The sequence below is a fragment of the Physella acuta genome, unplaced genomic scaffold (assembly GCF_028476545.2).
Source record: "Physella acuta isolate Inbredline_101_S28 unplaced genomic scaffold, ASM2847654v3 ptg000185l, whole genome shotgun sequence".
NCBI classification, from domain to species: domain Eukaryota; kingdom Metazoa; phylum Mollusca; class Gastropoda; family Physidae; genus Physella; species Physella acuta.
In genome coordinates this window covers 90,001-96,827 of record NW_026731704.1, presented here as the reverse complement: position 1 = coordinate 96,827, position 6,827 = coordinate 90,001, and positions in this window count along the sequence as shown.

Here is a 6,827-nt window from a genome sequence, read left to right as displayed (position 1 = left end):
GTAATTTCATCACTTACTTATTAAGAGAAATTAAGTATAACAAACATGCATTTTTTTAATATTATTTTCAATACGATCGTTCACTTTCAACCTGCACTGATATGCATGTTATGGCTTCAATAAATAGACGAACTTGTCTATAAATAACCTAAGATGTCTATAAATATGATACCCATGAACAAGCCGTGTTATGTTTATTTTACATAAAAAGTGGTTTAATTATATGAATGTTTTAAATAATTGACTTCTTCTACTGAATTACAATGAATACTATGAAATCACTGATATAATTAAACCAATTTTTTTTTTTAATATAATTAAACTACAGTAATAATTTTTAAAACACTTTTAAATGGTATTAATTTTATAATATTGTTTTGTCCCAAGAAAAAAATATTGAAGTCTTAGATTGTTACGATGTCAGTTTTTGTTTTATAGCTGTGCATTAATTTTTAATAATTAATAAAAAAACGTAATTGGTATATTTTTTGTTGTTTGTTTTTATGCTCATTTGATTTAATTAAAGTTGTTTCAAATGTGGAGATTGGTGTAGTTTAATTTTATGCCTTTTATTTGCCGTATTTTTATACGGTTTTTCCCCATTTCTTGATTACGATCTCTATCTTGTTGAGCAATCATTGACACCGTGTTTATACCCAGGAATAAAATTAGGCTTATGCACAATTTCACGCTGTCTTAACAAGCTAACACTGTCATTTCATGTAGATAATTTGTTACCTTTTAATATGGGTAACAATATTTTAAAGGTATTTTCTGAGTTTACCTGCTTAGGCCTAATTTAAAAATGCATATTTGGATTATATTTAGGGTGAGACGAGATTTTAGGTTTTGAATTGTATTTTAAATATTGAACACTTTTAAAAGATCATAATTTGTCATAAACATTAAACGATAATGGAAGTTCAGGGTAAAGGTTTGTTGTTTATGTTGAGAAGCATTTGCAATTTTTCCAATGCAAGTACTTATTATATAGTGTGTTAGAATGATGTTTCTTGTGATTAGAACGACCCAGAGTCCACCCAGCTCTGATGGGTACCTAACTTGCGTTGGTGAAAGTAAATTCGGCTGGGCATGGTGGTGACAACACACTCGCTTCGTATGATGTGGTCAAACACATAAGCATATGAACATGAGCATATAATTGCTCTGTCTAAGGGATCGCTAGGACTAAATAAGAATATTTTACTCTTTTTGTTCTTAATTTTAAATTTAAATATTTATGTAGAATGATACACACTGCTTGCCATTCAATGTTTCAACATGCATTAACAAAGAAAGATGAATGAAAAAAATGAATACATTTTTAAAAATATTTTATTGTAATTTTTTTTTAATTAGTAACCTTTTAAATGGAATAAACAAGATAGAAACACAGATCAATAAAAATGGTATACCTAAAGCACATACACGATAAAAATATGACAAAATATAAAACAAATTTATTAAAGCAATAATACTTTTTTTTTAAATTTAAGTTTAGAATATTAAAACAGATATAAACGAGGCACATGTTTACGTCTTATTTTTTTTTTATTTCAAACTACAATCAGTCTCTCTGGTTAATTAAGCCCCGTATATCCCAGGTATTTTCAGTCACTAATGAAGGAAGCTAAATCCTGCTCTAAACACATAAAAAAGGTAACATCGTTTCGAGTCTATTTATTATTGTCAACTCCCTGGGTAGAGAGTAATTTGTGATCTTTTGAGTACCAGAGAGAGAGGGAGATGGAGAGGGCAAATGACAAATGATGGGAGAGCTAGAGAGGTAAACAGAAAGACGGGGATACGGTTGAGTTACGATGAAGATGATTAAGATAAAAAATAGCGAGATGGATAGAGAGAAAGAGAGAGAGAGAAGTAGAGGTTGTGATGGGGAAAAACAAAGTAGGCAGAGAGAGAGATTTACAACTGAATATGTTTAATATAGCACTGTAGGTTTTTAAATTTTTATCCATAAGCCAAATAATGAACACAGATAAACAAGAAAAAAATATTTAAAGCAATGTTACAACAAATTTGATATGTAACATAAACCTGAGATATTTGTGTCAGTTGAAAAAGTATTTATAAAACTTTGAAGAAAAATTCAATAAAAATGTGCGAGTTAATACGTTTATAGTGCGAATAAAATGTAAAGATAACTCAATTGCTGGTAGAGGGTAAAATAAAACATCGCAAAAATATGAACACACATATTACAATACATATAGTAATTACAGATGTGACTTTAATGGGCTTCAAAAGAACTTAGTTTAATTAATAAAACCACACATTTTAGTGTTAACAATTCAGAAGGAAATATAGCGAAGCAAACGTATACGATTTTTGTTTTACAAAATCAGATATTTGTGATGAGTCAAAATTTTGTACCACATTTACACGAGAGTTAGTCGGGAGGCTAGATTAGGAAGAGATGCCTGGAAGAAACTCTGATCGTGATGGAATGAGAGAGAGAGAGAGGGAGAGAGAGAGAGAGGGAGATGGAGAGAGGAAATGATGGGATGGTAAGAGAGGGAAATAGAAAAAAAGGATGCGACGAGGGAGATTCAAACAAAGGATGAAGAGAGTAGAAACTTAGTGAGGGAGTGAAAGAGATGGATGCAATAGAGTGAGTGAGGTGGATATGGATATAGAGAGAAAAGGAAAGAGAGAGGTAGAAGTAGAGATTGTGTGAGGTAGAGAAAGATAGGCAGAGACACACAGAGATAGATAGAGAGAGAGAGAGAGAGAGAGAGAGAGAGAGAGAAATGAATATGTCTAATTAAGAATTGACGTTTTTTATAGTGTATTCACTAGCCAAATAATGCACACATATAAAAATGAAAAAAAAATTATATGTAAAGTAAATGTGATATGTACTATATCCCTCGGGATATACATGTGAGTACACATATAAAAATGAAAAAAAGAAATATATGTAAAGTTTATTTGATATGTACCATAGCCCTCGAGATATATATGTACGATATATTAGTGTAATGTTAAAAGTGTAATTAAATACGTCAAATATAGCAATATAGGTTTCTAAATGGTTATACATACGCCAAGTAATGCACAAATATAATAAAGATAACAATATTAAAAGCAATTTTACAGTAATTTTGATCATAACTCGGCCTTGATTATATTTGTGCTAGTTGAAACAGCTTTTATAAAATTTGGAAAAAAGGATCAATAAATTGTGCGAGATAATTTGTTGAGAGTGCGAATAAAATATAAAGATACATAAAGTATTGTTAGAGGGTAAAACAAACATTATGCATTACAATACACATATTGAATACATATATACATTTAATGTGACTTCAGAAGACCATTTTTTTAACAAAACCACATTTCAAATATTTTAATATTAACGATCTAAAAGATGGAAAGAAAAAATTAAACGGAAGCGTATGTTTTAAAAAATCGATATTATAAAAAGTCAAAGTGTGTGACCATATTTTAAAAAGAGACAGTTCAAAGTCTAGTTTTTTTATCATTATTGTTAGGTAAAAATCACACAAATAAAGTTCAATTATTTGAAATGTATTTGTGCATAATTTAATTGGGTGAAATATATGGCTACACTTTTGTTCTACACTTTGATTAGTTCCAAAATGGGGTATATTTGAGAGGTAAGTTTTTAGTATGTATTAATCTTTTTTTTAATATGTCGTGGAACGCTTAGTACAAATCTAATTTTTTTTGGTAAAGTTTGGATAAAATATATTTGAGAAAATGGTGATGCATAAGGCACATTGAAAAAAAAGAGTCTAAGATCAAACCTTACTTATTTTTGGTAAAGCTTGGGATAAAATATAAATTATAAAATTGGGGTGCATGGGGCACGTTTAAAAAAAACAACCTATCTTAGATTAAATCAAAATATTGTATTGGTTTATTTTGAATAAAATATAAATGAGAAAAGCTTACATAAAATCTTACTCTTTTTTTTTTGGAAAGTTTGGGATAAAATATAAATTATTAAAAGGTGCATGGCACACGTTTTAAAAAAAATCGAATCTTAGATTAAATCATATTATTTTAGTAAAGTTAGGGATGAAATATAAATTATAAAATGGGGGGGCATGGGGCAAGTTTATAAAAAAAAACTATTCTTATATAAAATCTAAAACATTTTTGGTAAAGTTTGTGTAAAATAGCATTGAGAAAATGGGGTTAAATAGCGCACGTTTTAAGAAACGAATTTTAGATTAAATAATATTTTTTGGTAAAGTTGGGATAAATTATAAATGAAAAAAGGCTGTGCATGAGGCACGTTTTGAGAAACGTACCTCAGATCAAATATATATATTTTTTTTTTTAGTTTGGGATAAAACATAAATTATTGAATGGGGTTGCATGTGACCCATTTAAAAAAAAGGTTTTAAATTTAATTTAAGTTCAAGATAAAATATAAATGAAAAAATGGGGTTGCATGGGGCACATTTAAAAAACGAATCTTAGATCAAATCTATTTTTTTTTTTGGTAAAGTTAATCTAAATGTGTAGGGAAAGTTTAGGATAAAATATAAATTTAAAAAAGGGTGCATTGCGCACGTTTAAAAAAAGCAACCAATCTTAGACTAAATCAAAACTTTTCAGTAAAGTTTGGGATAAAATATAAATGTGAAAATGGGGTTGCATATGGCACGTTTTCAGAAACGAATCTTAGTATAAATTAAAATTTGTTGGCAAAGTTTAGGTTAAAATATAAATGAGAAAATGAGGTTGCATAGGGCACGTTCTAAAAAACGAATCTTTGATAAAATCTTACTTTTTTTTTTTTGTAAAGTTTGGGATAAAATATAAATTATAAAGAGGGTGCATGGTACACGTTTAAAAAAACGAATCTTAGATAAAATCAAATTATTTTAGTAAAGTTTGGGATAAAATATAAATAAGAAAACGGGGTTGCATAGGGCATATTTTAAGAAACGAATTCACAGAAAAGAGAAAACATGAAAGCCCAAGGGTGACGTGGAGGCGTACGGTAGAGAAGCAGCTGGCAGGTGCAGGATTGTCTTCGGGGACTGCCAGGAAAATTGCCGGTGACCGTTAGAAGAAAATTGGAAGGCTTTCGTAAGGTCCTCTCACATAAAGTAGAGATTACAAACATACTATTAGAAATCATCGGAAGTCAATCATAAGATAATCTCACATAAAGTAGATGTTACAAGTATACTACTAGAAGTCAATAGGCTTGAAAAGCTGGTTGTTGCCTGAAAGCATATATTTTAACTAACATTGTATAATTTACATTTGTGAAATGCGTTTAAAATGACTTAATGTTTTAGTAAGGCTAGAAATATTCAAACACATAATTATTGTTATTAATAGTAATTTAGTAAGCAGAGTCTGTGTGCTGTGTTGATAGTGGGTGTTATATTATTTAATATAGATACATTTCTAGGCTATACCCCATTGAAAGCTATTGTGTATTTTATCATATGAAACAATAGTTGGGACTTTCATTGTTTTACTTTCACTGGCAACTCACGTTGTTTTCAAGGGGTTTTAAGGGCCTCTTTTTTTAAATATTTGAATATGTAAAAATAATTCTTAATAGTTTTGAACGGCGGCTTATTTTCAATGCAAAAATATGAAAATGAGTGTAATCGATGGTTGCCAAACCGTTTTTAATATTTATTTAAATGTAATTATAATTTCACCGTTTGTGATATGTGTATTCTTTATTTTTAAAAATTTAGTATGATTACATAAACTTTTAAAATCTATTGGAAGGTTGTAGGTCAGCTCACATAAAGTAGAGATTACAAGCACACTACTAGAAGAAATTTAACTAGCATACGAAGAAATTATAGCTAGCGCGACACTATCATGAAATGCATACAAAAGCAGAACAGAATCATGCTATCTACGTTAAAACAAATATAATTCACAATGATTGCATTAGCTACACAAATACACAACATATTTTCTTTAGAGTGAAGGATACATATACGAGATGATCTGAATCACACAACATGTTTATTTTCAAGAAACAGATATCAAATTTTCTTGCATCCAAGACACATGTACCAAGTACTCTTGCATTGAAGATACAGATACCAAATATTATTGCATTATACATACAGATACCCAATATTCTTGCATTCAAGATACAAATACCAGATATACTGAATTACACAGATCAGATATTCTCAATTAAGCATGTGGGTCATACATAAATTACGTCACGCCTTTTTTGACGATTATTACCTCCCCCCTCCCCTCCGTCACACATCGTCACAAAAAGACAGCCCCCCCCTAAATGACGTCACACATCAGCCTACAACCCCCTAAAAATTGCAGTTGAATTTTTCTTAAAATATCAATATTTTTCCAAAATCTTGTCTGAACTCTGTCAAAATAGTGTATTAAAGTCAATTCCTATTGCAATTTTTAAAACAGTTCTCTAAAACGCGAAATAACGTCTGAAATTCGTTTTCTAATATTGCTTTTTTATAATGCAAAAGTGTGACGTCTCACCATCTAACCCCCCCCCCCCTCACCCTCATCACACACCGTTACAAAATTACGGACCCCCTACCCCTACGAGTGTGACGTCATTTATGAACGACCCCATACACAAAATCAATAAATACTGCAAATAACTAAAAATCTGAAACGTACAACCTGAGGTAGATTCAAGTTAGGTTTAATGTATTGGAACGGCTTTTTGTTGTACTTTATAAACAATGTCGAGTGACTCTATCAAATTAATAGTTATAATCAAGCGTAAATGATGGATACACCCAAAAGCAAACACGTAACAGTAATAAGACATTTTAAAATTAGCAACAACAGAGTAAATTTGGAAG